Source organism: Polypterus senegalus, chromosome 16 (genome assembly GCF_016835505.1).
Source record: "Polypterus senegalus isolate Bchr_013 chromosome 16, ASM1683550v1, whole genome shotgun sequence".
Lineage (NCBI taxonomy): Eukaryota > Metazoa > Chordata > Cladistia > Polypteriformes > Polypteridae > Polypterus > Polypterus senegalus.
The window spans coordinates 87,390,844-87,415,752 of record NC_053169.1 but is presented as its reverse complement, the minus strand read 5'-3'; the positions used below and the strand labels follow the sequence as shown (position 1 = coordinate 87,415,752).

Below are 24,909 nucleotides of genomic sequence, written 5' to 3'. Positions count from 1 at the left end.
ACTTTGTTGGCTGCCTGCCTATATAAGGCCGTCCGTCGCTCTGGTCTCTACATTCTCTTCCTTGCTTCGCCACGTAATTCACGTCTCCCTACTGATAACTACAGCCTTTTCGTTTAATCCACGGCTTCTCCGCTGTTTTATTGTTTGCTTATTACAATTATAGTTATTGTGTAGGTATTTTACACTTACTTTACATTGTTCAGGTACCCATTTCCTTTATCATTCCAACCATACCCCCATTAACATGTCTATCGAGGTGATCACCATCGATCAAAGAACTGTCACTTACCGAGTGGTTTCCATGCCCGGAGATGGCACCTACCTTTTTCATTCTCTTTGTTACATATTGCACGGCCATATCAGGCTCACTCTTGATATCCGGAGGAACATTGTGTCTTATGTATTGAATGACTGGGACAGGTTCAAGGTGTGGACTGATGACAGTACAGGAGATAATTATACTACACAGGAGTACTAGAAGAGTGAAATGCTTAAGCCCTTCACCTATGGTTCTGCATGTGAGTTGATGGCTGCCGCTGAATTGTTCGGTTTTCGCTTTCAAGTGTACCGAAATGGCCAAATATTTTACACCTTTGGACAACCGCCAATGCCTCTAAAACATCTTAGAGTCACAGGTGACGATTTCAGTAGTGGACACTTTGATGTTTATGAATGTTTAAACTCTCAAAAGCTGGATGTGATTTTATTGATGAAACCGGTTGTGTTCTTACAATGCTTGACAGATTTTCACAGGTTATGGATTTCAGCTGAGTTAGTAAGAGGGACTCTCAGTTTAGGGATGAAGACCATTTTCCAAGAGGAAGTGTAGAATGATAGTTTATCATCCTGAGCCAGCTTAACCTTCAGCTCTTACAAAGTCATAATGTAGTGAAACAAAACAAGAGCACATAAAGCACACGTTAGAAGGGTTACTTTTAGCAGGAATGCTACTGGGGGCTAAATTCAATTTCTAGTGTACATGTAGCAAATTATTTCACACCTCTCACCAAAAGGCCTGATAAGATAAAACTATAACCAATAATATATTTTTATATAAAATATAAAAATCTAATTTTCATATCATACTTTTATGTAATTTCTTATATACTGGCATATATAAAAGTGTAAAATTCTTTTTTCTTTAATAATTTCCTTAATAATTAGTCTAATTCAAATAGATTTTCTGAATTTGACATTATTAACCTTGGAGTCGGCCAGAAAAAAAGACCACTTTTATAATACCAGCAAACAAAAAATATAAAAAGATTCAGACCATATCTAAAATACAAAAAAATTAAATAATTATTGAATCGCTCCCCAGGTCCTCCCTGCGTGGAGTTTGCATGTTCGCCCCGTGTCTGCGAGGATTTCCTCCCACAGTCCAAAGACATGCAGGTTAGCTGCATTGGCGATCCTAAATTGCACCAAGGACTGTTTCAGTGGACTGTAATATGTTCAATTAACTGTGAGGACACAAACTCACATAGAAAAATAAGCATTATGAGAATTATGTGACTGTGTGCTCTGCAATAACCACAGCAGCATTCTTAACACCTATAATGCTCTGTATTAAGATCAAAGAATGCAAAATCAGCCAGCAGGCTCATGACCTGATAGGTAACAAGGTACACACACTGTCCATAGACAAAGTAAGGAATCTTTGTTGCGAGCAAATACACACAGTGCTGCAGGTCCACTTGGCATCTCTGGTCATCCATTTATGCTTATCTTTAAGCAGTCATCCTTCAGTGACATCTTCAAAATGTCTCTGGTTCAAGCCACAGTACCCACCAGCCACTGTAGACATCCTTTTAAGTATCTGAATGGCTTCAAGTATTTTATCATGGTACCTTTCAAATCCTGCATACCAGACACAATAGACTTACACCAGATTGTCTAAGACACACAGATCCATTTAGTAGGCAACTTCTAGAACCATCCACACCATGCTACCCAAACTTGGCAAAAGGTTATAAGACACTTCATTGATTTCATCTCAGCATTTTTATTACTTATGTGGCTGACACATTTTTATCTAAGGCGATTTAAAACATTTGTAATACATTTAGTTACATTTTTTCCCCCAATTGGAGCACAGCCAGGTGAAGTCACTTGCTCAGGTTCATAGTGTCAATAGCAGGATTTAAACCCACAGCCTCAGAGCTTTAAGTCCAAAGCCATAACCACTACGCCACACTGCCTTTTAACACCATCTACATCAATTGCTATCAGTAAAGTCTAAAGGTTGAAATAATAGATTCTATATCTAAATCCAGATCTTTCTAAGTGAGAGGCTTTAAAAATGTATATTGAACAGTCTTAATGTAAACCCCAGAGCACTCCAAAGCCTGTATATTTAGCAAACTGCTGCCTACAGAATGGAGAAAACAATTTACTGAACTTCGCGATAATAATAATTTTCAGCACCTAAACATCAATAAAAACAGGATCCAATTATGGTCTTCAAGGAACTTAATGGTGGTAACTAGTTGATTGACATTAATATTGTTGTTGTAAAAAGAAGGAGTAGCTTTAAATTGGTGAGGGCAAATGTAACCAAGAAGCTCTCATGGTTCCTCAAAACTACCTATCCCATTATGGAAGTACTGTAGTGCCTTCAGTTTTTGAGGAACCACAGGAAAGTTTATTTACCCCAAAGTATCCTCACTCACCTCTGCCGATGCACAGGGAAGAGAACACTGACTAGATGAACCACAATCTGGCCTTATAGCTGCATCATGGTCAACTGTAAGGCCCTGCAATAGGTAGCTAAAACATGTAAAGTCCAGGTCCATCAATGAAGTCACATTTCAATTCATATACTGTAGTATGTTAATAACTGAGATGCCAAAAGAAAGTACTTTTCATTATCTCTGTCACCACACACACTACAAACAACTGTTTATTGCTCTTGCCACCCAGTAAGTGGTATCGTAGAAAATCAATACCATATCAGCAGACTTGAATGGCCATTAAACTGTTAACCCATTATTACATTAGAACAATTATAATGAGAACAAGTCAGTCAGCACAACAAAGCCTGTCAATCTCTATTCACTCAACTCTCTTATATATTGTTATCTACTTGACCCTTCATCACAAACTCCATTAGGTAAGAAAGTGTATTACCAATGAGTCTGCACTAACAATTTCATAAATACTTTCATCATTAAAGCTCATGTTACGTTTATCAATACATATTATATGTTGATATCTGATATTCATAATTAATTCTGTAAATACATGTATTAGTTGAAATTTGCTGTACTTCTTTGTGCTGCTATACCATTTTCTGCACTATCAATGCATTTTTATGTTTCTACGTAGGAATAGCAATAAGCACTTCCATTGTCGACACTGAAATGAATCAATTATCAAAAGACAGAATATATAAAAGTACCTTGAGGAAACTGGAGTGCATTTGTACATGCTATCTCACCTTATAGATCTACCTGACGGTAGAGTGAAATCCCGGTTTGTGATTCGTACAACAATACAAGAAGACACGCCAACAACTCCAAACATTTCATTCTTGTAAACAAATAACTTTACAAATAAAGTTAAATATTTTCAGTAAGTGAGGATTGATGTATTATTCTCTCTGTCCACAGAGTATACAGTACACCCCCGAAATTCACCAGGGGTTACATTCCTATAGAACCCATGAATTGTGAAAAACCGCGAATTTTGGATGTGGTTAAAAAAATGCCTATTTTTATAGTTTAAACCCTAAATATGCCTCCAAAACACTTTAATTTAATTTCAAACTCAGCTGAATACATTACCTAAAAAGAAGGATGTAAAGGTAAACCAGTATACTGTACAGTGCTGGAATGTAAAATACAGATGTTACCACTAGATGTACTGTAACTCATGCAAGCGCGTTTTCATTGTCAAAAGCCTGAAGGTGAAGGGAGTTTCGGCGGCATCTTGGGGATTTAAGAAGAACAAAACGGAAAACACAAGAACACTCAGCTGGAGATGCGTTACAGGGGAGCAGTCAATCAGCAGCAAGGAGAAATGGATAACACTGTAGCAGTCTGGTGTCGCCAAGATTCACACCATTGAGAAGACAGCGATTTATTTATTTATATGGTGGAGATTCCAGGGACGCACCCAGCCTTGGCCAGACCTGCACGCACTCACAAACAGAGATAAAAAACAAAGCAAACCGGTAATCAAACAGCAAATAAAGAATGTAAAACAAAAACAACGATACCACCCATGTTCCCCTAACAGCGATTACACATTATATACAACAAAGCACAAACAAAACACACACAGTAAAGTCCATAAAAAACGGCAACGGATGAAATGTAATGATGAAAATAGACAGTCCAGAGATCCGCATGTTGAATGGGAATGTAAAGACAGTCCTACCGGTGGTTCCTGAAATGGTAAAGATGGGTGGACAGGTTCAGGAGCTCTCCTTTCTTCGCAGGATGTCCATGAATCCACTTACAGTCCTCATGTATACATTTGTCATGTGTACAGGCAGACGGCAGACAATCCAGACGCCAACCACGAAACGATCCAGGATAAAACAAATAAGTACAGGTAACCCGACAGAAGGCAGGCAGACGGACGAAAACTTTTTTTTTTGGTTTTGGTCATCGGCCTCCTTTTTAAAAGCCACACTAATATCCTTTGACCCCCACAGCCCCTGCACCCTCAGCAGATGACCATCAGAGCCATTGCAGGGACTTCTGGGAGTTGCAGTTTCCAATTCTATTGGCTACTTTCACCATCCCCAGCAGTGTTTTCCTCTACGGTTGCTTCCTGTTCTCTCTACAGTATAGTATTGTCACAAAAAAAAAGCCATAAAAATTGTGGCGGATATTTGCGGTTTCCGCTAACAATTATTAGTTAGGTTTAAAGGAAAAATCCACGAACAACTGAGGCCGCGAACTCTGAACCGCGACTTTGCAGGGGTCTAATGTGCTTTATTTCTCAATTTCTGTAATGGATGACAACAAATTATATGGGAAAACAGACGTATTGCCAGGTTAAAATCTACAGACAAGAACTGAAAGTCTACTTGATATAGATTTCAAATCTCAGACTGGATTTGGTAGACAAGATTGAATCCCACATTTTTCTCATAACCTAATAAATGTCTATAAGTTAAAAAAAAATATGATCTGGTAGACACTGGACCTTTGCTAACGATGGTATATGTTCTGAAGGAGGAACAGAGGGGGAACTTTCTCTGAATAGTAAATGGAGATTTTAAAGATACATTAAAAACATTCTTCAGCCATCTGAAGGTAAAAGATGCCTAGCGTTGTCTAATTATTATATTTAAATCTGTTTATTTATTTTGTTTATATATATGTTATAGCAATGATCGCACAAATGTGTTTCAAAACAAAAACAATAGGGCTTTCTTATGAAAAGCTGCATGAATATTGAGCTTGCTGTCGATTATGTATTGGCATCTTGCAGAAGTAATCAGATAAGTAAGAAATGTTACTTTATGAGATGCACACATTTCAGACTGAAGCTTCCAAACTGTAGGACTTCCAAGATCACAGTGTTCATTTTGCCCTAAATGAAATTCACATACTGTTTTAATTATAGAATATTTATTGAGTCGTAGAACCCCACACTAAGTTAAGGCATACTTGAAAAAATTAAAATCCACTAGTAATACAAAAAACTAAGTTTAACTTTACAAGTTTAGAATATGTTTGTGAACACACATGGTTATTTTGATAAATGTGTATTTATTTGCTAGCTCTTAGTCTCATATACAATGAAGGCAGAAGGAATTCAGGAAATGAAGGAAGATAAAGCAGGGTTATAAAAAGTACACAACTCAGAGGTCTCTCGACAATACAGTAATTAAGAAAAAGCAGAAATTCTCTTGGAATGGATGCCATAGAATGAATCTACACACCCATATTTAGAGTATAAAACAGTGAAGCAGCATTCCTTTTGTTTTCATACCATATATCCTTTTTTAGCCACTTTCTGGTTTTCATAAGAGTGTGTATGAGGATTGATTAGCTCCATATCAACCTCTAATGGAAGTGCAAGCTATTCTCTGAATGAATATGAATGTTTCAAATTCAAGACAATTATTGAAAAATATCACTGTTCAGTTACAGGTGGTATAGAGTGTTAAAAAAAAGCCACATGTTAATTTTAATTTGGTTCAACTGATAAGCATATAATTTATTTTGTTGAAGAGATCTAAGAACGACGACACTAATGATGCTATCACAAACCATATAAACTACAAATTATATTACAGATTATGGTATACTGCATTTATCAGGAAATATATAACGTCACATATCAAGTCAAATGCTTTGATGAGATGTGAATGACGCGATTCCCCCATTAATTTAGACTGGAGCTTAAGGTTAGGGAACTAGAATCAATTCATAAGGACGTTTTAAAAATATCTATATTATAGTTTTATACCACATATAAAAATATCTACTTAAATGTTGTCCCTGTTATTATGCTAGTGATGCTTTGAAGCATCCATAAAGTGTACACAATTTCATTTCACTTTGAATGGCAATCCTGTTATGTACATTTGTTTACCCCAGGCTTAGTCTAAACTGCATCCGTTTGCCATGGCAAATAGTTCACTACACTGGATGGCACTTTGAGCACATGAATTGTAGGCGCTGCGTCATCCACAATTTACATTCATAAGAAGGATGCCTTCATATTTAAATATAAACGTTAATTGTGTTTTGTTTATTTGTTCTCTTGGATGCTTGCCGTTTTATTACCACTGCTGCCACTAACCTGTGAAATGTGCAGTATTATATTACAAAAGTATATTTAAGTCATTTTTTTGGTATTTGGTACACTGTATATGTGCAAAATGCTCGAAATAGGCGGCATAAACTTACTATGATTAATCTGAATGGATTAGATAGATCTTTTACTTCCCAGAGGGAAATTTTGCTCTTTACAGAACCTCAATAAATAAAAAAATATTATTTCATATGACAAACCCCTCTCAAATATACAGCAAAATGACTAAAAAGAAAAAAAATTCTAAAGAAGGAAACCTTCCGACTTGGCAGTTGTTGCAATACAGGAGCTCCAGCAGCATTTCTTAACACACTTCTGCTGAACAATTCGTTGGCTGAAAGTCTTGTGTTAGTGTTAGTGTGTCACAGAGAGGATGTTCAGCACTGTTTATAATGACACTCGGTTTTGTTTTAATTTTCTCCTTTGGTACTACTTTCATGGTCTCCCGAATGTGTCTGTCCTATAACTGAGCTTACCTATTTAATTGGCTTGTTGATTCGGTCGGCCTCTCTTAAAGTGATGTTACCAGCCCAGCGCACCACAGCATAGAGAAAAAAAAAAAAAATCACATTGGCCATCACAGAGTTATACAAAATGTGAAGGATATCACCTCCCAAATTAAAGAAATGTAGTCTACTTGTCTATAAAACTTCTTTATTATTCATACTTTAGTATTCTGTCTTAAAAACTATTGTATTTGGAGAGGTGTTATATAAATGAAATTTGTTATCATCATATATAGAGCAGAATTCTGGCATGGATTCCAAAAGATGATTACATCTACCACATGGGTTTAACATGAAACTAGTAAAAGTGACATCTTCTGTATCTGGAATAAACACAAAGAGACCTACTTACTTGTGGGAAAATATACAGTCAAAAATACTGTACAACTGCTTGTTATCAATGGCTAAATATTGTACAAAATGGAGTAAGTGACAAAAAAAAACTCTTCCTTGTTAACAGAGTTACAGCTGGCAACTTTGTGTGAACTCTGTAAAGGAGGAAGAAAAGCAATGCCACCTAATGCATAGCTTCAAAACTTAAGAAAAGAAAAATGCAAATGACCCTGCACTGGGCCAAGTGCATGACCTGTGCAACTGCTTGTTTTAAAAAAAAAAAAAAAGGAAAATAATATATATCTACTCTATATGCCTTCTTGAGAAAGAAATTCTACTCTTTCAATCCATGATTAATTTCTGAAGTCCAATTAAAACAATACACTTGTTCAAACAGAACATCTGCTCCAGTTAAGAAGTACTGCATCTTTGGCAGCCCAGCACTTTAAAACTAACAAAAACAATCGGAGTCTTTATTGGTGCTGGCAGCAGCTGAGGTTCTGTAACAGAAAACCTCATGGTTGCTTTTGACTTTTTCTGGGCTTAACTCCAGTCTTAACCCCTTATGTCAATAAACACAAATCGACGAGAGAAACTATATATAAAAAGGTCCTGCAGTTATTTAAGTTGGATTCAAGCTTGTAAAGCCACGTTGGTTACAGGAACAGTAAGAAATATTTGTTTTTAATTACAGCCTGTCAAACAAGCACCAGATGACATTTAAATCCCCCAAGAATGATGCATTCCGTATGGCTGCCACTTCCTTTTCTCTCTGCGATTTTCCGTACCTTCCAAAAGTACACTACGCTTCCTAATGATCTTCAGAATAATGCTGCTTTCCTACCATTATCAACACAGTATTTCAATACAATTTCGAAATACAGAGAGTTTTCTTGCTTTTACACTAGGGTATTGTTTCTTAACCTATTGGTTATAATCCAAATTGAGTTGCAGACATGTTTATGATGGGTCACTACATGGTTGTATATTTAAATTTGCAGAGTTTGCTCAAGCTTATACTCTGTGCCAGGTGATATTGTAGTATTTATTGCAGTAGTATGCAATCTGAGTTCATAAAACACCAATGAAGCATCACAGACACTTTTTGATTCTATGGTGTTAAATCTTTATATATAAAATCCAACATCCGTCTGTCTGCTTTTCGCGACAGAATTACTTAACAGATTTAGATTGTTTTTTTTTTTTCTATAATTTGCTTGGACATTCCCGTTGATTTTGCGACTTCTCTCATCATGTTAAGAATCATAGTTCGCTAGCAGGAGTGATTTATTCATGCTAATCCGAGACAGAGGCTGTGGTCCGAGGGGAAGCGGAAGCGTGAAATCAGGAGTGGGGAGCCGGGTGGGGGCCCTCTTCACTCACACACCAGCCTACGTTCGAGTGGGTCCATCTCTTGCCACATTTTGGAGCATGCCTTGCCTCCACTTAGCTAGCGATACCGGTTTGTTTATAGATTTTTAAAGTTTGTCCCGTTTCACTACTACACGGGTGGAGCTGTGGGGACATCTAGCTCATAAAACAATTTCCCAAAACACCACCACTTCTATCACAATCAAACAAAGATGACCGACAGCTTGTAAACTTGTGAGGTGAATGTACTGTGATGCTACTTTAAATGTCAAAATAAAAAGATAACATGCTAAAAAGGATTTGACAAGATATACAGTATATAGTACCATTACAATATTTAATGTTAAATGTAGTTCAATTGTGTGTCTCTCTGCAAAGAAGAATTCCACCTCCCAACACTATTTTAAAGTGTACATACACTCACCGGACACTTCATTAGGTACATCTTGTTAGTACTGGGTTGGACCGCCTTATGCCTTCGGAACCGCCGCAATTTTTCGTGGCATAGATTGAACAAGGTGCTGGACAAATTCCTCAGGGATTTTGCTGCATATTAACATGACAGCATCACACAGTTGCTGCAGATTTCTCGGCTGCACATCCATAATGCAAATCTCCTGTTCCAGCACCTCCTAAAGGTGCTCTACTTGATTAAGATCTGGTGACTGTAGAGGCCATTTGAATACAGTGAACACTGCTTGCGTCGCGTTCAAGGGAGCAGTTTGAGATGATTTGAGCTTTGTGATATGGCACGATATCCTGCTGGAAATAGCCATCAGAAGATGGGTACACTATGGTCATAAAGGGATGGACATGGTCAGCAACAATACTCAGGCAGGCTCTCTTTCACAATCCCCATTACTCTGTACTGCTGATCCCAAGTATTTAAACTCATCCACCTTTGCCAACTCTACTCCCTGCATCCTCACCATTCCACTGACCTCCCTCTCATTTACACACATGTATTCTGTCTTGTTCCTACTGACCTTCATTCCTCTCCCCTCTAGAGCATATCTCCACCTCTCCAGGGTCTCCTCAACCTGCTCCCTGCTATCGCTACAGATCACAATGTCATCAGCAAACATCCTAGTCCACGGGGTCTCCTGTCTAATCTCGTCTGTCAACCTGTTCATCACCATTGCAAATAAGAAAGGGCTCAGAGACGATCCCTGATGTAATCCAACCTCCAACTTGAATGCATCCGTCACTCCTACCGCAGGCCTCACCACGGTCATACTTCCCTCGTACATATCCTGTACAACGGTTACGTATTTCTCTGCCACTCCCGACTTCTTCATACAATACCCCAGATACTCTCGAGGCACCCTGTCACATGCTTTCTCCAGGTCCACAAAGACACAATGCAACTCCTTCTGGCCTTCTGTAAACTTCTCCATCAACATCCCTTGAGCAAACATTGCATCTGTGGTGCTCTTTGCTGGCATGAAACCACACTGCTGCTCAATAATCATAACCTCACTTCTTAACTGAGCTTCCACTACTCTTTCACATAACCTCATGCTGCAGCTCATCAATTTTATTCCCCTGTAGTTACTGCAGTCCTACACATCCCCATTATTCTTAAATATCGGCTCCAATACACTATTTTTCCCACTCTTTAGGCATCCTCTCACTTTCCAAGATCCCATTAAACAATCTGGTTAAAAACTCCACTGCCATCTCTCCAAAACACCTCCATGCTTCCATAGGTATGTCATCAGGACCAACGGCCTTTCCATTTTTCATTTTCTTCATAGCTGTCCTTACTTCCTCCTTATTAATCCGTTGCACTTCCTGATTCACTATCTCCACATCATCCAACCTCTTCTCTCTCTCGTTCTCTTCATTCATCAGCCTCTCAAAGTACTCTTTCCATCTGCTCAACACACTCTCCTCACTTGTGAGTACATTTCCATCTTTATCCTTTATCACCCTTTCCTGCTGCTCACCTTTCCCAGCTCGGTCCCTCTGTTAAGCCCACCGGTCTTTTTCTCCCTCCTTAGTATCCAACCTGTCATACAACTCATCAAACGCCTTTTCTTTAGCCTTCGCCACCTCTCTCTTCACCTTGCGCCTTATCTCCTTGTACTCTTGTCTACTTTTTGCATCTCTCTGACTATCCCATTTCTTTTTTGCCATTCTCTTCCTCTGTATACTCTCCTGTATTTCCTCATTCCACCACCAGGTTTCCTTTTTCTCCTTTCTCTTTCCAGATGTCACGCCAAGCACCCTTCTTGCTGTCACCCTTACTACATCTGCTGTAGTTTCCCAGCTGTCTGGTAACTCTTCACTGCCACCCAGTGCTTGTATCACCTCCTCCCTAAACTCAACCTTGCAGTCTTCCTTTTTCAACTGCCACCATTTAATCCTTGGCTCTGCCCTCGCTCTCTTCCTCTTCTTGATCTCTAACATCATCCTACAAACCACCACCCTATGCTGCTTAACTACACTTTCCCCTGCCACCACTTTGCAGTCTTCAATCTCCTTCATTACACCTACTGTACATTAGTTTAAAATATGGACTAAATTGCAAAGAATTTGTGTCATGCTGGCAGACATTCTAGAGGCACAGTATTTAGCAGAATTCACCAAGAATAACACAAACATTATATCTGCTTATTTTGAGTTGCTGCAATACAACATTAATATATTCAGATTTCCATGTGAACATTTACATGCTTCCGGTTCTTTAGATTAGATTAGATTAACTTTATTAATCCCAGGGGAAATTTAGATGTATAGAGCAGCATAAACATAAAAAACAAGGATACAGACTAAAACGACAAATAACACAGCCAAACAAATCAATCACTCAATTGATAAATAAATTAAATAAATGTATATTGCTCAGAAGTTTTAAAAATGGACTTAAGAATACTTTGGGAGAAAGAATTGAATTGCATGTTAACAGTGGGCAGATCCCCAGAGGCACTTCTTAGAACACCATGGTGGAATGAGCCGGTGGCTGAAAGTGTTCCAGAAGAGCACCTCATGGAGGGATTTTTTATGATAGCATCCATATTGCCACCATTCTCTTTTCTACAACAGTTTCCTGTGTGTTCAGGCTTAGCCCTGTGACAGAGTAGACTTTCTTTATACATTTGTTCAGGTATTACGCGTCTTTTCAGCTCAAGTTGCATCCATAAGAGACCACAGCATAGAACAATGCACTGGGTGCTAAAGACTAGTAGAATATGTCTAGTAGCTTACTGTATATAATCAAGATACTGGAGTCTCTTTACTGGAGTCCCTTCTTGTACAGCGCCACTGTGTTGACAGTCCAGTCTATTGTTTATGTGAACCCCCCGGTACTTGTAGGTCTGCACCACTTCCACATCCTACTGTTCTCAGAGGCTTCTTGGCACACCGGAAGTCCATCACTATCTCTTTCTCTTGCTGAAGTGGAGTTGCAGGTGGTTCTTCCTGACTCAGACTCATCTCTATTATTAATACAGCCTATGATGGAGGAGTCATCCAAAAATTTCTGCAGGTGGTAAGCACTGGTATTGTACTGGAAGTCTGTTGTGTAAAGGGGTAAACAGGAAGGGAGACAAGACAGTTCCCAGAGGTGCACGAGTATTACATAACACCATTTCTGACACATAGTTCCTGAGCCTCGATAACTGCTGTCTGTTGCTCAGGTAGTCCATGATCCAGGAGACTGTGGAAGCATTAAGATGTAAAACCTTGAGCTTCCTCAGAACCCCACTCCTGCCCTTCTAATAGGGGGGGTCAGGGAGCAGGAGGGTGCTTAAGGGACTGTAAAAAATCAATGAAAATTATTCTAAATGGTTACTTCATTTCTGTCATGTGATCATTTGTACTTCAGAGAGCTCTGGACCTCAGCCCAGCTGAAGGTTCGCCTTCCAACAGGATAATGATCTTAAGCACAAAGTAAAGACAACACAAGAATGAGTTAGGGACAATTCTGGGAATGTTGAGTGGTCAAGCCTAAGCCTGTACTTGACTCCAACTGAACATCTCTGGAGAGACCAGAAAACAGCCATCCACCAACGGTCTCCATCCAACCTCACACAACTTGAGAGGATCTACAGAGAAGAATGGCAGAATGTAACATTAATTCAGAAAAGACTCCAGGCTGTAATCACTGCCAAACGTTCTTCAGCAAAGTACTGAGTAAAGGGTCTGAAAACTGGTGTTAATGTGTTATAAATAAATTTGCAAAAACCTCTAAAATCTTATTTTCACTTTGTCATTGTAGGGTATTGAGTGTTACTTGAAGAGGGGAAAAAATAATTGAAATGTTTTTAGCATAAGGCTGTAACATAACAAAATGTGTAAAATGTTAAAGGGTATGAATGCTTTCTGAAAGCACTCTATGTTCTTTGTATAGCATGATGACTTAAGCTATACAGAGTACCCTTGATGAGGTCTCAAAAGTGCTTTATACAGCTTAAGAATAACCTACCTAGGTTTGTACTTTACTGTATACACTGAGCTGTCTGACATGACATTGTATTAGTTCATGATCACTTCTGTATACTGTCTGGAAAAAGTGAAGATTCCACTGCAGCTCCAGGTCTCTCTCATGAGGTGAGCATTCACGTTTCAGATCTCCCATTGTATATTCATATCTAATACTTTTACTCCCAACATATATTACTTTATATTTTACATTAAACTTAACCTTCCAGAAATATATCTGAATTATGCCATTGTCAATCTGTACTGACCTGGGAAATTCTAAATTATCTGCCCTGTCACCTAGTTTTGTATCATCTGCAAATTTAACTTGCTGGTTATTTATAGTGTTATCAAGATCTTTATAGAGTGTACATTAAAAAAAGTATCTGTGCTGGAGCTACTGCTCTAAGTGACACCACTTTTGACATCACTTAATTTTTAAAATGTCCCACAGACTATAAACGTTTGCTTTTGGTGTTTAACCCATCTACATTCCGTGCTTTCAAACTCTCTTTGTTTTTAGGAGGTGTCAAGCTAAAGTTAAGAAATGGGATTTATTAGAAACTGGAACAAACCTTAACAAAACTGATAATGTCATTTCTCAATGTAGTCTCAACCCTTCTCAAAGTACTTGCACCACCTGCCTGGATTTCAGAAGAATAAAAGGTTTTGTCTTGTCCTCGCAACCACTCGTGCACTGCTTTCTTCATCTCGTTTTTTTTGAGGTCCAAAAAGGCGGAAATCACACGGTGCCAAATCTGGCGAATAAGGATGATGTGGAAATACCTCAAACTTCAGTTTCTCCAGACAAGCCGTGGTGTTCTTAGCAGTTTATGGGTGGGCATTGTCTTGCAGTAAAAAGGATTCCCTAAGACAGCAGTCTTCACCACTTGGATCGAATAGCAGGCATCACATTAGCCTCCAGCAAATCACAGTAACTTGCACTAGTGACTGTAGTACCCCTTGGCATGTAGTGTTTGACAATTACTTGAGTGTTCCAGTGGTTGAGAGGACAAGACGAAAATGTATTCTGCTAGAATCCAGGCACTTCCAGGCAGGTGGTGTAAGTGCATTGAGGAGGGTTGAGACTACATTGAAAAATGACATCATCAGTTTTGTTAAGGTTCGTTCCATTTTCTAACTTTAGCTTGACTCCCCCTCATAAGACACTTATGTGGGACCTTATGTAAAACTCAAGATTGACAATTCTGCAACACATGTATATTCCTCTCCCTGATCATTTGCTTCTGCTCATAGAATCCAGCACACTAGTGAAATACAAACTCTATAAAGATTTTACACAGAAGAATTAATGTAACGTACCTATACCTACAGTGGTGTGAAAAACTATTTGCCCCCTTCCTGATTTCTTATTCTTTTGCATGTTTGTCACACTAAATGTTTCTGGTCATCAAACACATTTAACCATTAGTCAAATATAACACAAGTAAACACAAAATGCAGTTTTTAAATGATGGTTTTTATTATTTAGTGAGAAAAAAAATCCAAACCTACATGGCCCTGTGTGAAAACGTAATTGCCCCCTGAACCTAATAACTGGTTGGGCCACCCTTAGCAGCAATAACTGCAATCAAGCATTTGCGATAACTTGCAATGAGTCTTTTACAGCGCTCTGGAGGAATTTTGGCCCACTCATCTTTGCAGAATTGTTGTAATTCAGCTTTATTTGAGGGTTTTCTAGCATGAACCGCCTTTTTAAGGTCATGCCATAGCATCTCAAATGGATTCAGGTCAGGACTTTGACTAGGCCACTCCAAAGTCTTCATTTTGTTTTTCTTCAGCCATTCAGAGGTGGATTTACTGGTGTGTTTTGGGTCATTGTCCTGTTGCAGCACCCAAGATCGCTTCAGCTTGAGTTGACGAACAGATGGCCGGACATTCTCCTTCAGGATTTTTTGGTAGACAGTAGAATTCATGGTTCCATCTATCACAGCAAGCCTTCCAGGTCCTGAAGCAGCAAAACAACCCCAGACCATCACACTACCACCACCATATTTTACTGTTGGTATGATGTTTTTCTGAAATGCTGTGTTCCTTTTACGCCAGATGTAACGGACATTTGCCTTCCAAAAAGTTCAACTTTTGTCTCATCAGTCCACAAGGTATTTTCCCAAAAGTCTTAGCAATCATTGAGATGTTTCTTAGCAAAATTGAGACGAGCCCTAATGTTCTTTTGCTTAACAGTGGTTTTGCGTCTTGGAAATCTGCCATGCAGGCCGTTTTGCCCAGTCTCTTTCTTATGGTGGAGTCGTGAACACTGACCTTAATTGAGGCAAGTGAGGCCTGCAGTTCTTTAGACGTTGTCCTGGGGTCTTTTGTGACCTCTCGGATGAGTCGTCTCTGCGCTCTTGGGGTAATTTTGGTTGGCCGCCACTCCTGGGAAGGTTCACCACTGTTCCATGTTTTGCCATTTGTGGATAATGGCTCTCACTGTGGTTCGCTGGAGTCCCAAAGCTTTAGAAATGGCTTTATAACCTTTACCAGACTGATAGATCTCAATTACTTCTGTTCTCAATTGTTCCTGAATTTCTTTGGATCTTGGCATGATGTCTAGCTTTTGAGGTGCTTTTGGTCTACTTCTCTGTGTCAGGCAGCTCCTATTTAAGTGATTTCTTGATTGAAACAGGTGTGGCAGTAATCGGGCCTGGGGGTGGCTACGGAAATTGAACTCAGGTGTGATACACCACGTTAGATGATTTTTGAACAAGGGGGCAATTACTTTTTCACACAGGACCTGTAGGTTTGGATTTTTTTTTCTCCCTAAATAAAACCATCATTTAAAAACTGCATTTTGTGTTTACTTGTGTTATATTTGACTAATAGTTAAATGTGTTTGATGATCAGAAACATTTTGTGTGACAAATATGCAAAAGAATAAGAAATCAGGAAGGGGGCAAATAGTTTTTCACACAACTGTATATCTATATCTATATCTCTATATATCTATATATATATATATATATATATATACACACACACACACATCTATATATACATCTCTATCTCTATATCTCTATCTATATATATATCTATATATCTATATCTATATATACACACATATACATATATATATATACAGTACACATATATACACATATACACATATACACATACATATACAGTATACACATGTGCAACAAAATATCATTTATTTAAATTAAACTTTAAATTTCTAATGTTTCTTTGTTGTGCACTTGCTTATCCAATTCAGTGTTTCGGGCGCTGGTGTAAAGTGTAATGCAGGAAGCAACCCTAGACAAGTGCCAGCCCAAATTTCAGACACTCATTGCAGATACAGGAGCCTCTACTGACAAGCAGAGAAACTTCAGGCACCTCATAGTCAAAAACGCTTGCAACCTCAAAAAACAAAAAAATAATGTTATTCTTGTCTGAAAGGTCTTAATGGTGGACAGCATAGAACAATGTTGCCTTTAAAATACTAAAAAAATACATATATATCTGCCATTGCAAGAATGCATGAAGATTTTTGGAATACTTTCAATTACGAAGATTAACTCTAAAACTCTTAGAATACTTTCAGATGCAAATATTTAAGCCCACTTGAATTCCTCACTTATAAAATGATCTTTAAAAGTCCACCTTAATAAAGTGCCTCCTGTAGTTAATCTCAGGGTTAATATCAAAAGCCATGCCCACCTACCCCCATGCAAGTGGTACGTATAAGTGAGAAGAAAAGATGTGCTCAGAGATACAAATATATGTTCTATATTTAGGCAATACTCAAAAGGACTGCACAAATAAAGCCAGGAGACTTAGAAGAGCTATAATATAATAGAGACAAGATATAATATCTAATAAAACACAACATCTATTTATTCATTTACATTGGGAAAATGAAGTCAGTATATTATGTGTGCAAACAGCCGCCTGCAGAAAACAAAACATTTTTAGCACATTTCAGAGAACATACAGATTATTATGCTTTTCAAGAGTCCTGTCCTTCTTGTAGCTATTGATTTAATGGAAAATTGACCAAGTGAGGTTTCTTTCTTTTTTAGCAATTATCAGACAGGATGTGTGTGCTAATTGCTTGGTAACAAGCCAGAATTGTTTTCAAAAACACTTACTGTTCTTATAATCTTGAGTGATCCTGCTGCTGCATTACATTTGAGAACAGTAATGCAGCAGGGCGGTAATTACATTTTCAAGCAACTCATAGTTCCTGTGGAAATGGAGTTGGAGAGAGAGCCGTGTCTCACACCTGCACCCTATGATAGGTTTTTCAAGTGAATTACTGTACCAACAAGAATAAAAAATGCAAGGGATATAGAGTTAGCAAGACCACAAAAAATCATCAGGCAGAGCACTTAATCAAAGTACCGAGGGCTTCATTTACAGCTTCAGGTATTGTGTTTTCAAGTAGCCATGTAATAAACACTTCATTATTTCCACACCACTAACAGAAAGCAACTGTTTAACTAGACAATAACATACAGAATGGCTGAAGAATTCTGTTTCAGCAACGTGCAACTTTCTGTGATCTTTGGAAATATCTAAATGTATCACTGGAGGGAATTTAATGCAGCAGATGCAATTATTCCAATAATAAAGCCAAACCCTACAGCAGGGGTGTTGTACTCCGGGCCTGGAGAGCCGCAGAGGCTGCAGGTTTTCATTCTAACCTTTTTCTTAATCAGTGACAATTTTTCACAGCTAATAAACTTGTTTTCCCTTCATTTTAATAGCCCTGTTTTTAAGGATTCAGTGCTCTGAATTGATTCTTTTCTTCATTAAATGGCAGCCAAACAGGAATGAGATTTGAAACGAGCCGACAGATGACCAGCTAAACTGGGGCTTCAAACTCCAACTAACTTCACTCCAACCAGTTTCTTAATGAGAAGCCGATTCTTGCTGTTAATTAAACTCGTTATTTAATTCTATGGCTTGTTGCTGCTCTCATTCTGCCAAAGCACACATTTCCAAAACTGTTGACTTATTGTTTTTTCTAAGAACAGCATCAAAAAGTTTTGGTGACCTGAGAGATCAACCTTACTGAGACCTTCTCCTTTCTTTATTTTCAGGTAATGTGGTGAGCTGCTCATGTGGTGGGTTGTTTTGGGTCTCACCATTATTTGGCTGCTAATTAAGGAAAAAGAAATAAAAGGAGCGTGAATCAAGTTAATTCAAATTAAGGCCAAAAGTCAATTAGCAGCAAAAACTGGTTACTAATTAAGAAGATGGTCAGAATGAAAACCTGCAGCCACTGCGGCCCTCCAGGACTGGAGTTTGACACCTGTGCCCTACAGCAACCACCTAAAGCTGAAGTAAGCAGGCTCCTTCTACCACAAGTCTCCTATAATCCTACAGAAAAACAAAGTAATTGATGCTTATTTTCAAAAGTCAGTTTTTCAGCAATGCACTAGTCTTGGCAAGATCCACTTCCATGCCAAGTTAGTGTACAGCTTGGGCCATTTAATAAAAATCAATACATTGTCGCGGATGCCAGGGGCGACGACCCGGCCGGGACGCCTTGGAGGACCGGAAGTGGGCGTGTGCCCATCTGGGATCACGTGGGGCCGCCTTCCTGGTTGCTTTGGGGGCCATGGGTTCAGGGCATGGAAGCCTCACCCTGTAGGGGCCTGTGGTCACCGCCAGGAGGCGCCCCACTGCCTTGGGGACTTGTGACCTCAGCACTTCCGCCACACCTGGACGTGCTGGGGGAGAAGATTTAGGAGGACACCCGGAGAGCTGCTGGGAGAACAGCCGGCACTTCCACCACGCTGGGGCATGGCCAATGGGGGAATGCCGGGAACCACCTGGAGCTCGTCCGGGAGTATATAAAAGGGGCCGTCTCCCTTCATTCGAGGCTGGAGTCGGGTGGAAGAAGGACAAGACACGAGAGAGGTGTGGAGGCGGCCTGAAGAAAGGCATTGTGAGGCCAGGACTGAGTATTGGGGTGTGTGCACTTATTGGAACTGGGCCTGAGTGACCAAAATATTGTACACATTTGTATAATAAACGTGGGGCGGTTGAAGAACAACATGTCCGCCTGTCTGTGTCCGGGTTAGCTTCACAACATCTTTCAACTATAGGCTTACACAGAGCAGATATCTATCCTGGAATAATAGCTAGATAGATAAGATAGATAGATACTTTATTAATCCCAAGGGGAAATTCACATACTCCTGCAGCAGCATACTGATACAAAAAACAATATTAAATTAGAGTGGTAAAATGCAGGTAAAACAGAATAACTTTGTATAATGTTAAAATGTTAATAGTTACTGTTGTAGCCAACCCCAGTTACGAAACTGGCAAATTAATGTACAAACTATACAAACCCATTCCCACCGACACTAGATCAATGTAGATTCAGTAATAAACTTAATTGGGAGTTCACTGCAAGCTCTTATAATCTCCCCAAACCAGATTTTTACCTTCTCAGTTAAAGTGTCAATCTTTTTTTTTTTCCTCAAGGAGTAAGTGGGAAAAGAACATTTTCGGCTGCAAAACAAGATGCAACCTACTTACAAAAGGACTCCATATTACAAGATAGACTTTTGGAAAAACAAAAGCATGGCTGGGTGAAAAAGTTCAGCAAGTTGATGAGTCAATCACTTTAACCAAAGACACATTATGTCATACTAATAATACATTATAAGAAGTAAAAAAAATATACACATCTGGTCAACTACATAAACTCAAAAACATAAGTGAGAATACTGGTCAAAAACAAATGCAAAAACGACGGGGAAAAGAAACTAAGGGAAACTTCTGAACACATAAATGACCAAATACTTGCTTACTGCACAGTATATATAAACAGTACTGTAGGCATAAGTAGGTTTAACTGAGCATCCGGTTACTGCACAATTATTGAATTTACTATGCAAATAAAAATAAAAAGCACAGCACAAGGCAAACAGCATGCAGAAACTGTGGATAAAGGTAGTGTAATCAGCAGTTTTCTCATAGGGCTGTCAATAAGGACATGGTCAAGGGCGTCTCTAAAAACCTATTTTACCACTGAATTAAGGCCCCATCACGTTACAAGCCCTCTCCAGTGATTTTTAGTCACAGACTTGATTTACACTACTTTAGTGAACCAGAAGTAGAATAAACCACAACAAAATCAAACATATTTGATTTTGTCTTATGTTGCGGGAGTGGACTCTGTGTATGCAAGAGTCGAGAACCAATGACCACTTGGACATAAATACAATGAATATAGTGGCTTTGAGGAATAAGGAAACTGAATGTTTTGGACAACACAAAACATGAAAGACTCCTGTGTCTGATGTTTCATGTTTTACTTCGCACAACAGAATAGAAAAAGAAAAAGAAAAAATGGGGCTAAGGTTGTGACTGTGCTCACTTTACCTGTAAAGCATTCATACAGCTCCAGCTCTGTCAGGCAACACATTATTGGCTGTCAGAAAAAGAGGAAAGCTCATGACTCTTGGGGAATATGAAACTGTGCTGGAAAGTCATCACAGAATCATGCCATTTGTCATGTCCCGTGATTTCCAGTTGCATAATCTGAAACTTTCAGACGATGAAAGCAGTAACTGCAGACATGAAGTTTGATATTGTCTTCAACTAGAAATCATGTAATGTGTCATTGGTTTTAGGGAAGTAGCTCAGAGGAGCACATTGAAAACATGCAAACACCCCACCAAAAGCACAGACATATTTGCTTACAAACTGTTTATGTTGAAGATGCTACAAACCACATTTCTATCAAGCAATATGGTGTGAAACGCTGGTATTTTTGGCGCCAAGATGTTGGAAACGGCTGCAATTTACATTTCCAGATTCAAGCTGCAAAAGTTTTGTGAGTAATCGGTCACGTGAACATTGTTTGAGTGACAGATTACACTACAAGCCTCATTTCTCAATTCCAATTTTTTGCTCAGATCGGATCTTGAAGGTTCACATTCATAAGTACAAGTGACCTGTACCTAACTGTAAAGTGAAAACATCCTTCTTCCAAAACGGCACGCATTGATACATTTGTCCATGAGTCATCTGCGTCACAAACAACAAAAATGTCATATTTATAAGATAACTCATGGTATTAAAATCAACAAAATGGATGTGCAAGTAGCTCTTGTATGCGTCATAATTTGTTCTGGAGGAAGGCTACTGTGCCAAGATGTGTGGGTACCAGAAAGGAGCCAGCCATGGTGAGACGGTGACTGAGCGACAGCGCTCAGCCCATGCACATAGGCAAAAAAACACCACACATGAATTCTGATCTGACCATACTGCATGGCCAAGAATTGGATATCTATCCAGTCTAGCACCACATATTAAAGTGACTCAAATTTGTGTCACATTAAAACAAAAAAAAAAAATCAGATACGAGTTACTTCAGCCTGGCAATATGAACACAGTCCAAGTCCTCAAGATTTCATTAAGAATGATGTTTGTTAGATACTTAAATGGTCATCCAATGTTAATTCTAAACCACTGGCCTGTACTGAAATAAAGGAAACAACAAGAATAACGCCTGTCACTGAGCTGTTTTATTAAAAGGTACACCATATGGATTTCATGGAGCCTTTTTAATATCTTCAAATGAATCTGGTTTATCACACTGCTATCCACTAGAGGTGAGATCAATTTCTGGAAAAAAAAACACTTTAACATCTATTATCAGGAATTTGTTTGGATTTATGGAATCTCAAGTTCAGAAAAGTATAGATAAAAAGCTGTACAACAGATTGCCACAACTTTTAGTGGTACCACATATTTCATTAACTCGGGGGGGAAAAAAAAGAATGCTGCAGAATACAAAGCAAATCATAAGCCTATGTGGTAATGACATGCCAGTAGTAAAGAATCATGAAGAAAGCAATCATGCCATGCCAATTTCAAATAGAAGACATTAAAACAACGTAAGTTAGCAATGGGAAAAAAAATCAATAATACTGTGATGGATTTCTTATTAACATGCATGACCCTAATATACAGAACAGAAAAAAAACAGCTTAAGGAAAAATTATATAAAACAACTTACCTAAAATATAGTTGCATAACTAAAAGTATTTTCTACTTCAGGCAGATTACAGTGACAACACCAAACAAAAACAGCCAAAATTCTAACTAAAGTCAATAATTTTTTCATCAACACCACAAGCTTATGCTTAAGAAGAACAGCATTGTTAATACTACAGCCTAAAAATTATAAAACTGATTATGATTGTATTCTGATATATTTCTGTGACGATTATATGAAGGCAGAACAACAAAGATACATTCTCCAATATGAACTTATGACGATGGAAAATTTGCAAGACAATGATTAGTGCAGGGCAGCATGGTGGCACAGTGGGTAGTGCTGCTGCAGTAAGGAGACCTGGGTTCGCTTCCCGGGTCCTTCCTGCATGGAGTCTGCATGTTCTCTCCTTGTGTCTGCGTGGGTTTCATCTCACAGTCCAAAGACATGCAGGTTAGGTGCAATGGCGATCCTAAATTGTCCCTAGTGTGCGCTTGGTGTGTGGATGTGTGTGTCTGTGTGTCCTGCGGTGGGCTGGCGACATGCCCGGGGTTTGTTTCCTGCCTTGCACCCTGTGTTGGCTGGGATTGGCTCCAGCAGACCCCTGTGACCCTGTGTTTGGATATAGCGGGTTGGAAGATGATTAGTTCTTTCCAGATTTTTCAGGAAAAGAAAAAAAAAAAAAAAGAACTAAAACACAGATGCTACGTATGTAATTTAACTGGAAAGCATACTGGAGGAATAAGGCTGAAGAGAATTTATGGGCAGTCATTCTAACCCATTTTAAGTCAAAGTTTCCATTGCAGGATTTGTCAATTCTGATAGAATACCACTAAAAAAAATACTGCTCATGTTAATAGCAATAATAATAATAATAATAATAATAATAATACACAACTCAGATTTTGCAATATCCTAATAATAGTCACTGCCATTTTACTTTATATGAACATTACCCTGTAAACAACACCTTGAGCATTTCATGTTAAAAACTATGCACAGTAATTAGATTATTACACAGTAGGTATAGATTTATGTAGCAGTGCTAGACTGAACATCTGCAGTGCTAAATGTAGAACACATAAGGGTTAAACGAAGCCCAATTCTGGGTTAATCCATAGTGCCCCAAAATGCTATGAAAACATTTCTGAAACACAAGTTTGAGATTAATCTGTACGTGCAAGGTGGTCATTACCAACTTTTTGAATATCCTGTCGTCTCCCAGAGCTGGTTGTTAACAAGTGCAGCTGGTGGTCAATAACTGAAGGGGCACAGCATCAATTCTGGGGTTGCAGACTGAGTAGATGGCTTGTAAAACTGTTTACTCTCAGTAGTAAAGCAACTGCTTAGACAGCCTTTTGCCAGAAGGTCTTCATTGGATCCCAGCCACCTGCCGTTTCTGTCGATGACAGGCAGTTACCCCCCTGTTTGACTGCAGTCATTCTCAGACAAGAAGGTTCTGCTCTTGTGTGGGCTGGCATCTCTTGGTGAGGTGAGCACTAAGCTGCCGTCTGCACAATTATATCAGAAACTTCCTCTCTAACAGGACAAAAGCTGCCCGGGGCTGGTAGTTCAGCAGGATGGCTAGGGGTGGGAGCTGTGCAGATGCCAGCAGTGACTTTTAGTAGATTTTGCCAATGAGAGAGAGTCAGGATCATTCAACCAAGCAAAAGTGAAAAACGCAGAGATCAGTGAGGAAGTGCCAGGCTCAGTGCTTGAGGCCAGTGTACCAGTACCAGGGCTTGTTTTTCAGGTCACAGATAATATAGTAAAACCCCCTTCATTAAAAAAGGCAGGGTGATACTACAGCTTTAAACAAAAAAAAGAGAGAGCATACAAAATGTCAATGATCAGACTCCATAATGGAGCTGAACAATATTACTGTTGCCTACAATAACAAGATTAAATATGGTCTTAAGGGATAAAATAAGTAACTTAAAGGAATAAGTGTTTGAAGTTGAATGGCAACAAGGCAAGAGATACAAAACTGTACTTCATGCAAACACAAGGAAAATACTCTTAGGGCAAATGTATGAAAACACAAAAAGGTATATTAAACATAAAGCCTACAAGCACAATGTAATGCTTCAATGCAGTCTTACAGGTACAGTGTAATGCTACAATAATATATACATATATATATTAATGTTGCATTATGTTAAGAGCACAACCACTCAAAAAAGGATCCAAGTGCTTCAGTCCTAGTTTCACATTAGCTATTGCACATTCCAGGAGTATTTAAAATGTTAAGAACATACTGATGTTCAAATCTAGGACTCATTCCAAAAAATTTGTCATCAGCTACAGATTAATTCTCAAGAACGGCAAAAACTATGATAAACAGAGCACAGAAAAGTGATAAACATATTATTTCAAGTGTCAATCTGGTGTAATCCTAGGGTGGATAAAATCAAGACCCATCTAGTATTGGCTAAACAAAATGTCTACTTTAGATCTTCCTTAGTGTTTGGTAATTTCTTGAATTTACAGATTGAAATGGCTAAGCACAAGTAG

At 38.7% G+C, this 24,909-nt stretch overlaps 1 protein-coding gene across 1 annotated transcript in view; it reads right to left on the bottom strand.

Moving 5' to 3' along the window:
- srbd1 (S1 RNA binding domain 1) overlaps window positions 1-24,909 on the bottom strand; it is a 389,487-nt gene that overhangs the window by 269,586 nt on the left and 94,992 nt on the right. The window lies entirely within an intron of this gene.